The 10,913-nt window shown below is 40.5% G+C and overlaps 1 long non-coding RNA gene across 1 annotated transcript; it reads left to right on the top strand.

Moving 5' to 3' along the window:
* The first annotated feature begins 1,814 nt into the window (after nt 1–1,814).
* Nucleotides 1,815–6,006, top strand: LOC139160340 (uncharacterized). Its single transcript, XR_011557927.1, has 2 exons — nt 1,815–1,858; nt 3,453–6,006. It is a non-coding gene; the product is annotated as an uncharacterized lncRNA (long non-coding RNA).
* The last annotated feature ends 4,907 nt before the right edge of the window (nt 6,007–10,913 follow it).

Below are 10,913 nucleotides of genomic sequence, written 5' to 3'. Positions count from 1 at the left end.
GCACTAGGAGTTATTAATCTAATGTTGCATAGCTTCTTCTCTGGCAATATTAATATACCAACCAGAGCATACAAAACATTTGCTAGACCAATTCTTGAATACAGGCAGGGGTGGGCTACTGCCTGGATGGTGGGGAACACAGTGGGGTAGTAAAAATGGAGCTCCACCCCAGAGCACCCAATTTGCATTGAAAGATGTTGAAAGAAAATGCATAAGCCATACCCACAGTGTGGTAGTAAAATTTTTGGTAACCCTTCACTGAATACAGGTCTCCTATCTGGAACTCACACTGCATATCAGATATCAATACAATCAAGAGAGTCTAAAAATATTTCACAAGAAGAGTTCACCACTCCTGCTGTGTTGTATTGACATAATAATAATAATAATAATAATAATAATAATAATAATAATAATAATAATAATTTATTAGATTTATATGCCGCCCCTCTCCGAAGACTTGGGATGACTCAAAACAACAATAACAATACAATATAATACAAATCTAATATTAAAAAGAACAAGTTAAAACCCATTATTACTAAAAACAATCAATACTACACAATCACACCACTCTCAAATGCCAAGAGTCAGAAGGGGGGATTAGCCCCCTCATGCCTGGCAACATAAATGGGTCTTCAACATGTTGCGGAAGGAGAGGAGGGTTGGGGCAGTTCGAATCTCTGGGGGGAGTTGATTCCAGAGGTCTGGGGCCGTCACAGAGAAGGCTCTTCCCCTGGGTCCTGCCATATGACATTGTTTAGACGACAGGACCCGGAGAAGGCCAACTCTGTGGGACATAATCGTCCGCTGAGATTCGTGTGGCAAAAGACGGTCCCATAGGTATTCTGGTCCGATGCCATGAAGGGCTTTATTGGTCATTACCAACACTTTTGAATTGTGTCCGGAAACTTCAGATCATGCAGAATGCAGCTGCGAGAGCAATCATGGGCTTCCCTAAATATGCCCATGTCACACCAACACTCCGCAGTCTGCATTGGTTGCCGATCAGTTTCCGGTCACAATTCAAAGTGTTGGTTATGACCTATAAAGCCCTTCATGGCACCGGACCAGATTACCTCAGGGACCGCCGTCTGCCGCACGAATCCCAGTGGCCAGTTAGGTCCCACAGAGTGGGTCTTCTCCGGGTCCTGTCAACTAAACAATGGCACTTGGGGGGACCCAGGGGAAGAGCCTTCTCTGTGGCGGCCCCGACCCTCTGGAACCAACTCCCCCCAGAGATCAGAATTGCCCCCACCCTCCTTGCCTTTCGTAAGCTCCTTAAAACCCACCTCTGCCACCAGGCATGGGGGAATTAAGACTTTTTCTCCCCCTAGGCCATCACAACTGTATATATGGTATGCTTGTATGTATGTTTGGTTTTTATATATTAAGGGGTTTTAAATTTGCTTTTAGTATTGGATTTTATTGTACATTGTTTATGATTGTTGTTAGCCGCCCCGAGTTTTTGGAGGGGGGTGGCATATAAATCCAATAAAACTTGAAACTTGAAACTAATCGGCAGTGAGTGTAAGCCGTGGAGTGTTGACAAGACATGGTCGTATTTAGGAAGGCCCATGATTGCTCGCACAGCCACATTCTGCACGATTTGAAGTTTCCAAACAGTCTTCAGAGGTAGCCCCATGTAGAGAGCGTTGCAGTAGTCGAACCTCGAGGTAATGATAATATGATTGAGCCAAAAAATTAACACGAACCAAATGTATAGTTGGGAACATTTTCCTTTCTTCTTTCACATGTCAGGAGAGACTTCTGTGCTAGCACTATATCTGGGCGAAAACATCTTTGGCCTTTGGTGAAGATCTGATAAAGGAGACAGATATGCTTACCAAGCATCAAGGTGAGTTGTGGCAGCTATGGTCTATCCTTTCCTGTGCTTGCCAAAGCTGTGACAGAGGTGGTGAGTTGGCTGGAGAAACTAAAATATACATTTCATATTGTAAAGCAGAGCAAAGCAAAGTAAAACAACCACACACCTCTCTTTGTTAAAGTGAGATGATCATTTTACTTTGAAATGAAGCTTTGAAGGAGTCCTTCACACCTATTACAGTGATCCCCCGCTCGTTGCGAGGGTTCCGTTCCAGGAGCCCCCGCAACGAGCGGGTTTTCGCGAAGTAGCGATGCGGAAGTAAAAACACCGTCTGCGCATGTGCAGACGGTGTTTTTACTCCCACAGCGCTAGCGAGGAGCCGAAGATTGGGGGCGGGGCGGCTGTTTGCCGCCGGCATGGAGGGCTTCCTAGCAGCCCCCCAAACCCGGGTTGGGGGTCCGGGGGGCGCTTGGTATCGCCGGTTTTGAGCTGAGTCCGGAAGCGAATTCGCTTCCGGACTCAGCTCAAAACCGCCGATAGCAAGCGGCAAGGAACGCCTTGTCTCGGCGCTTTCGAGCTGTCAGCTCGAAAGCGCCGAGACAAGGCGTTCCTTGCCGCTTGCTATCGGCGGTTTTGAGCTGAAAACCGGCGGTTTTGAGCTCAAAACCGGCGATACCAAGCGGCAAGGAACGGCTTGTCTCGGCGCTTTCGAGTGTCAGCTCGAAAGCGCCGAGACAAGCCGTTCCTTGCCGCTTGCTATCGGCGGTTTTGAGCTGAAAACCGGCGGTTTTGAGCTCAAAACCGGCGATACCAAGCGGCAAGGAACGGCTTGTCTCGGCGCTTTCGAGCTGACAGCTCGAAAGCGCCGAGACAAGCTGTTCCTTGCCGCTTGCTATCGGCGGTTTTGAGCTAAATCCGGGAGCGAATTCGCTCCCGGATTTAGCTCAAAAGCGGCGAGAATGAACGGCGTGGGCGGGCGAAGGGCGGGCGGCAGCGAGGAGTTTGCGTGGGCGGTGGGGAAACTCCTCGCTGACGCCAGCAAGAGGGGGAAGACCCAGGGAAGCCGCTGCCATCTACGCATGCGTGCCCGGCACGCATGCGTAGATGGTATTTTTGACTTCCGGGTTGAAAAATAGCGAAGTACCCTGTTCGCAATGGTTGGGGACGCAATAAACGGGGGATCACTGTATATGCTATAATAATGTTAAATTAAAGACCCCTTTGAAGAATACAGTAGCACAACTCCAAATTATGATACTTTCAACTCTAAAAGCATTATAACACTGTAATTAAATCATTGCCTTTTTATTATTTATATTCCAGTATAAAAGAGATTAACATTCATGATTTCAATTTTTTTTTGCCTGTTTTATAACCAATATTGCACTTATTAAAAGAAATAGTCTTATTGAACCATAAATAATACATTTAAAGTTCTGTATGGATGCATGAATCTGACTCTAAAGTTTGCCTTCGAATGTTCTAGCTAGCCCATGCAATTCATTAATGTAACAATTTAGATAAGATTCTTAAACTATTCCAAATTTTCTTGCATGTAAATTCTCTTTGTCTGAAGATCAAACTGCTCAAAAAGTTAAACATGCTGTTTGTTCATGTTCCCTAGGGCAGTGTTTTCTAACCTTGGCCACTTGAAGATATTTGGACTTCAACTCCCAGAATTCCCCAGCCAGCATTCGCATAAAAACAACAATCCAATACTGAATTGTTCTGACACAACACAGCCTGAGTTTCCATGGGTGTATCTCAAGTCTTGGTGAAACCCCAGAATCTCTCCAAAATTAACAATGGATTTCCCATTACATATCTTGTAAGAAGAGAGCTAGTTAGCTGTAGTGGTGAAGACACCAGCCTCAAAAGTGGGAGACTGAGTTCTAGTCCTGCCATTAGGGTTTTGTAGTTCTATATAAATGTTCACTTTGATACAACTTTTTGAATAGATCTGGATCGGGCTATGAGAAAGGATTAGGAGATTTAAAATAAAATTAGAAGTGTGGTTTTTATTATTATTATCAAATATGATTGGTTGCATGGTCAGCCATATATTTAGGTTGGATTTGGCATTTTGTTTCACTTTTTGAGCCCTTCCCAGGGATCTAGGACAGGTAGATGTCAAAGATATTGTTGCAGGATGTAAGCTGCCTTTTGCAAATGACTGGCGGTGATTTTGTCAATGCCCATGGTATTTAGTGACGCTTTCAGATGATTTTGGATTGCAGCCAAAGCACCAATTGCTATTGGTACTGGCTTTGCTTTCTTCTTATTATTCATTGAATATAAAACAAAGTTCAGAGGGGAAAAAAATAAGTTAGCAGTTCAGATCTTCAATTCTCTGCCAGCTTTATTCTGTACAGCTGGCACTCTATACTAGCTTCATGCACTGAGCAAGCAAGACAGCGGATGCAGTTCATTGAGAAGCAATGATTCAATAACTGGCCCTGAAAATGACAGCATTACAGCTAATTGTATGCCATGCAAACTAATGTCAAGATTTTTGAACTGGCAGCACATTGATAGTGCTGTCATGCACATCTTCAAGCCAGTTGTTCTTTTCTGCAAAGTTTCTCTCTTTTTCTTGGTATTGTCTCACAAATGTGTTCTAATTATCTAATAACCATAACACGAAAGCATGCTGTGATCAGTAATAGTCTGCAACTTGTAAACAAGATTACCTTACCCTTTAAATCAGAGGTGTCAAACTCAATTTCATTGAGGACCACATCAGGTTTGGGTTTGACCTTGGAGGGTCAGGTGTGGGTGTGGTGGGCGTGGCCTTGGTGGGTGTGGCCATGGTGGGCATGAGATGGAACCGCACTTCCGCAGACATGGTTTTATAAACTGATAAAAATAGGGAGGCTTACATTTCTGTGATTTTGTTTTATTAATACTTACTTGATCACCTTGTGAGAGAGAGACCAGATCAATTCTGAAAGATAAAATATTTTACTTTTCCTCCATTTTATAACCTTCTGAGTCAAGGATAGTCTCTTGCAATACTCTAGAGCAGTGATAGTGAACCTATGGTATGGGTGCCAATGTGCAATGTGCATGTGTATGCTGGCCAGCTATTTTTTGTCTCACACAGAGGAGGACATTTTTGGCTTTCAGCAAGTCTACTGGGGAATGGACATCCATTTATTGGTAGCCATTATTTTGCCATTATTTGGTTTGCCATTATTTTCTTCCAATAAGGTATTTTTCCATCTTCATGGTCCTAAAGTGTTGGTAGTGAGACAAAATATAGATGACATGGAGGATAACTCTGAAGAACATTGGGCAGATCCTTTTAGTAGCTTGAGAGCAGCTTAAGCCCATTGAATTGACTTTGATATGCTGAATTTCAAATACATTTGTTATCTGAAATCCAGTGATATGAGAACTATGCTAAGCCCACTTTCAAAAGAATCAGATGTCCCATGTCATCCCAGAAGGCCTGTAGTTAATCATGGCTACTTTCTCTGCTGCTTGCCCAAAGTCTCAGTCCTGTTGCACAGCAAATCCAATCTTGAGCTGGTTCCCTAGGGCAGTGTTTCCCAACCTTGGCCACTGTTTTTGTGCAAAGCAGTTTGTTACTTTTACTAAATGTTTCAATATTACTTGTGTAGCACTTTTGCAGAGAGGGAAACACACACACAAAAGGGAAAACAACAACAATGACAACAATTCAGTATCTGTGCTTATTGGGAAAGAAGAATGTGGACAAAATAGAAACAATTGAGGTATCAGCAAGGGTTTGTGGCTTTTTAAAGCATTAATTTTTAGGGGGGGAAGTGGGTAATTGGGGAGCTGGGCTCTGCAATGCCTACCTGTAGCCATCTGATATATTTAACCATGTTGGAAATATAATTCTCGTGTGTGATGTTGCAATGGGCTTTGGCAAATTTGAATTCTGTGGGAAATAATGTAATTCTATCAAGGGACTCCACTATCTAATTCTCTGGTTTTTAATTAATAGATTGGATGAAAAGAGAACACTGAGTTCTCAATTTTCCCCAGCTCCCCAGCTTCATTTTAATACAGATTTATTTATAGCTTAAGATGCAGGGTTATTCAGTGATGGGCTGGTGTGACATTTTATGTTTGAAAAAAGATAATTTGTATTGTGAGAACAAGAAACCACTTTCTCTTTGTACAGCTATATTAAATGCAAAGAATATTAATGTCAAACATAAGCCTCCTTTTTTGGGTGGAGGGGCTGTTCTTATTCAGTTTGGGACAACATATTTTTTTTTCTCTCTCTCTTTCAAAGTTGGAAAAATATTAAGAGGTTTGTTGTATAGTTCTGCCACGTAATTTACTGGCTAAGAAATGAGGATGAGTGCTTGATCTTGTTTTCCTGTCTACTTGAGCTTCAATTAAAATGCAAAGCAACACATAATGAGCACCATCTCCTCTGATAAAGTCCTCTTCTCTGAAGCCAGAGAATCTCCAAGGCAATGGAGAGATGTGCAACAGAAAACCACACCAGTGACTTTTCCCACTGTGCAATAGTAAAGTATCAGGACATTCCTATCATTAGGAAGAAATAAATTTTGTGCAGCAAGAAGATATTTTTTACTCATTGTATGAGACCAATCACTTCTGTAGCCCTTCAGTTAACATTTCTATAAAAGCCATTTGCCTTCAAGTAACATTTGCCTTCAAGTAACATTATCAGTTGCAATAGATTTGGGCCTTCCTTGTGGTTTGCAAGATAACAAATTAGTTCAAAGAAAGTGATAGATCCAGTAATATCCAGCACTTAGAGTTAGGTGCCAAGATGGTTCGTGCCTGTTGAATGCATCATCCCTTTCTTCCTATTGTTATTTTAATGATCTACAATAGAAAAGATATCACCTGGTATTCAGTTTGGGACAACATATTATTTTTTTTTCTCTCTCTCTCTCTTTCAAAGTTGGAAAAATATTAAGAGGTTTGTTGTATAGTTCTGACACTTAATTTACTGGCCAAGAAATGAGGATGAGTGCTTGATCTTGTTTTCCTGTCTACTTGAGGTACTATTATATACAATTAAACAAACAAACAAACAAACAAACGAATGAATTTGGATAAATCCAAACCTCCAAGATTGTTTATGCTAATTACTCATAGTATTGTTTTAATTGTGTTTGTTTATTTGCTTGTTTTTTCATTATAATAACAACAGAGTTGTTGGAAGGGATCTGGAGGTCTTCTAGTCCAACCCCCTGTTTGGGCAGGAGACCCTACACTACTTCAGACAAATGGTTATCCAACATCTTCTTTAAAACTTCCAGTGTTGGAGCATTCACAACTTCTGGAAGCAAGTCGTTCCACTGATCAATTGTTCTAATTGGCAAGAACTTTCTCTTTAGTTCTAAGTTGCTTCTCTCCTTGTTAGTTTCCACGCATTGCTTCTTGTTCTACCCTCAGTTACTTTGGAGAATAGCCTGACTCCCTCTTCTTTGTGGCAACCCCTGAAATATTGGGACACTGCTATCATATCTCCCCTAGTCCTTCTTTTCATTAAACTAGATATATCAGTTTTTGCAAACGTTCTTCCTATGTTTAAGCCTCCAGTCCCTAATCATCTTTGTTAGAAAGAAAGAAAGAAAAGAGAATTGGACAGGGGACGATAGGCACATCAGTGCACTTATATACGCCCCTTACTGGCCTCTGAGGAATCGGGAGAGGTCAATCGTGGAGAGTTTAATGGAGAAGTGTAGGGGATTGGGGGTTGACACTATTGAGTCAGGTAATGAGTTCCACGCTTCGACAACTCGATTGTTAAAGTCGTATTTTTTGCAGTCAAGTTTGGATCGATTGATATTAAGTTTGAATCTGTTGTGTGCTCTTGTGTTGCTGCTGTTGAGTTGCAACATCCTTTTTATATTGTGGTGACCAAAAATGAATGCAATATTCCAAATGTGGCCTTAACCACATACTGGAAAACATAATGTGGTATTGACATTCATTCATTCATTCATTCATTTTGATAGCTCTACTGAATGATTGTGTGCTTGCTCTGATCTGGATATAAAGCTAGCTGAGCAAGTGCAATAATTTATGAACAATGCCCATTCTGCACAATTTTTGTGGCTCCCTATGAAAAAAATATTATTCATCATTTCCAAATGAGAGCAAATAAATTCAGAGTATCACCTTAGAAAAATAAATATTAAAAATGTGGCCAGATTAAAGCTAATTCAGAATCAGGTTTTGATTATTAGTATAGAATTAAAGTTAGAATGTTTCTGATTTCATCATTCTAGTAAAAATTCTTACTTTTTAAAAAACATTACTCAGTATCACTTAGTGATTGTTTAAATGAAATGTTTTGGACACATCTGGATGGACAAAATGCAGATTAATATCCAACTTCTGGATCATTATTAGAGTGAGCTCTGAGGAATCCTAGGTTGGTAATTTTAGTTCAATGGACCTGGATGGACCTGGATGGAACTGGAATCGTATGGAGGCCTCAGCATCTGTTTAAAAAATGCTTGAGCCACAGGCTAGGTTTACTAAGAATTGGATCATCTCTTCATTGTAAGCATGGATGCACTTGAGTCATTTCTCATCTCTGCCTTGTGGACCACAAAGATTGGCTGTTCGTTATCTGAGCTCCTATCAAGACTTCGCATTAAACCCCTGCTCATTCTAGCCTTGTGCAGAATTTCCAAGTACCTCCATTTCTGGAAGTTTTAACTTTACAAAGTTGGATTGCTAAACCTCAGCTATAACACTCATGCACCAACACTTTAAAACCTTGAAGCTAATGTCAGACTTACAGACAGATGGATTTCTACAATATTTCATTTGACTTTCATCATGTTGGAGGCACATCTGTCAGACTGCATGCAAACACACACCCAAATGAGCAAGCTTATATGCTTAATTCAACTCACTTTTGAGTTCCTTTGAAATTAATAGAGTTTAAGCATTACTAGTCTTTAAATTATATGGATGAAAAAATTTAAAATGAGAGTCAAGCACGCTCCCTGTGATCTATGGACTTGAGTTGGCTATCCCAGCACGTGGTATACCCAGTATCAGAGTGTCAAGCAAGTTCTCTCCCGTATCCAAAATGATGGCATTCATTGTTATAACAAATTCTCAGGTTGTGATGACAAATTGGGGTCTGAATTTCTGTTGCTAAGCAATGTAATCGTAAAGTGTGATGTTACATGGCAAACTTGGTAGTTCTGGTTGCCATCAGTGGTTTGTGACTTCATGGGATGTTAAAGGGAAGAGGTGGGAATCCCAGACAATCAGAATGACAGGTGCATAGGTGTTGTGAGAGCACTACAGAAATTTCTCCCACTCCTGCAGGGGATGATGGTGGGAAACTCTGCAAGAGTGGGAGCAACTTCTTACTTCCAGCTGGACATCTCCTTGATTTTGCTTACGGGAAGTCTCCAGAGAACCTCACACGATTAGAACTCGCTGCACTCTAATGTCTTAATCACAATTGTGTCATGGAGATGTTGTGATATCTGGAATTCCAAGGACAGGATTTAAGTCCCCCTGATTCAGTGCCATAGAAATCAGAATTTATTTATTTATTTATTTATTCATTGGTCCAATACACAAATACATAGGAAGAAAAGTAGACATGTAGTAATATATATAAGGGTAAAGTGAACTTAGAGGAGAGGATATATGAAAGGAAGATAATATATATGAGAAGTGAGAGAAAGAAAAGACAATTGGACAGGGGACGAAAGGCACATCAGTGCACTTATGTACGCCCCTTATGATAGGCTGGATAGAACATTGGAGGTCCACCCACAAGGTCCAACACTCTGCCATTGTAATTTTGTTTTTTATATATTTATATAAATGTTATTAAACATTTTAAAAATTAAAAACTAACAAAAACTAATGCAAAATAAGGAAAGGGAAAAAAGGAAGAAAGGAAAGAACGAAGATGCAAAGAGAAAAGATAAAAAGAAAGAGCCATCATTACTTTGAATGGTCGCTAAGCAAGTAGTTGTAACTTGAGGACTACCTGTAAACACATTTACTTGGCACTGTCAATCCCCGGTGATTCCTTCAGTCAGAAATAACATTAATCACATATGAACTAGGAAGAGGATTCCAAACTAGAGCAGCAACAAAAGTGTACTGATATTGGTTTGTGTTATAGGAGGGAGAAGAACAAGTAATTCTCTAGATCGCTGAGCTTAAAATCCCAGCAGGCCAAAGTGGTTAATCTTTTACAAGTATTCCTGAGCATTGCTTGCAGTACTAAATATTTATTATTAGCTTTATTAAGATGTCTAATATGAAATTTGATGTGACTAGGCCCCAGGGCGTTTGTCTGAGCACTTTGAATAATTAACATACAAGAAAACATAAGCTTTGTAATTACAAAGAGTTAATTCCCAATTCTGCCCAATCTTTGGAAATCTTTTTTTTTTTAAAAAAGCAGCTTTTTTCCACCTTACAATGCCCTTCTCCTCTCCTTTTGACCAATATTAAATATAAGGCATAAATATGAAAAAAAAAACCAACTAAGATACATATATACTACTCAAAAAAATAAAGGGAACTTAAACAACAGAATATAACTCCAAGTAAATCAAAGTTCTGTGAAATCAAACTGTCCACTTAGGAAGCAACACGGATTGACAATCAATTTCATTTTGTTGTCAGCACATTCAACTTTGTATTCAATGAGAATATTTCATTCATTCAGATCTAGGATGTGTTATTTGAGTGTTCCCTTTGTTTTTTTTGAGTAGCGTATATCCATGATGGCGAAGTTATGGCAAGCTTGCCACAGGTGGCACACAAAGCCATATTAGAGAGCATGCGAGGCATTGCCCTATGTCAACTCCAGAGCACATGTACATGTCGCCCAGCTGATTTTCAGCCTTTCAGGAGTGGGGGAAGCAATTTTCACTCTCCCCAGGCTTCAGGAAAGCCTCTGGAGCCTGTGAAAGGTGAAAATTGAACCCAATGGATCTATGGAAGTTTGGAAGAGACTTCAGGTAACAGGCCCAATGGGTAGGCCCATTGGGACATTTTTCACCCTCCGCAGGCTTTAGGAAAGCCTGGGGAGAGCAAATTTGTTTCTGAACTTCTGATAGGTCTGTTGGGCCCA

The sequence above is a fragment of the Erythrolamprus reginae genome, chromosome 1 (genome assembly GCF_031021105.1).
Source record: "Erythrolamprus reginae isolate rEryReg1 chromosome 1, rEryReg1.hap1, whole genome shotgun sequence".
NCBI classification, from domain to species: Eukaryota; Metazoa; Chordata; class Lepidosauria; order Squamata; family Dipsadidae; genus Erythrolamprus; species Erythrolamprus reginae.
The sequence above is the reverse complement of the archived record's forward strand: the minus strand, read 5'-3'. Positions and strand labels throughout refer to the sequence as shown.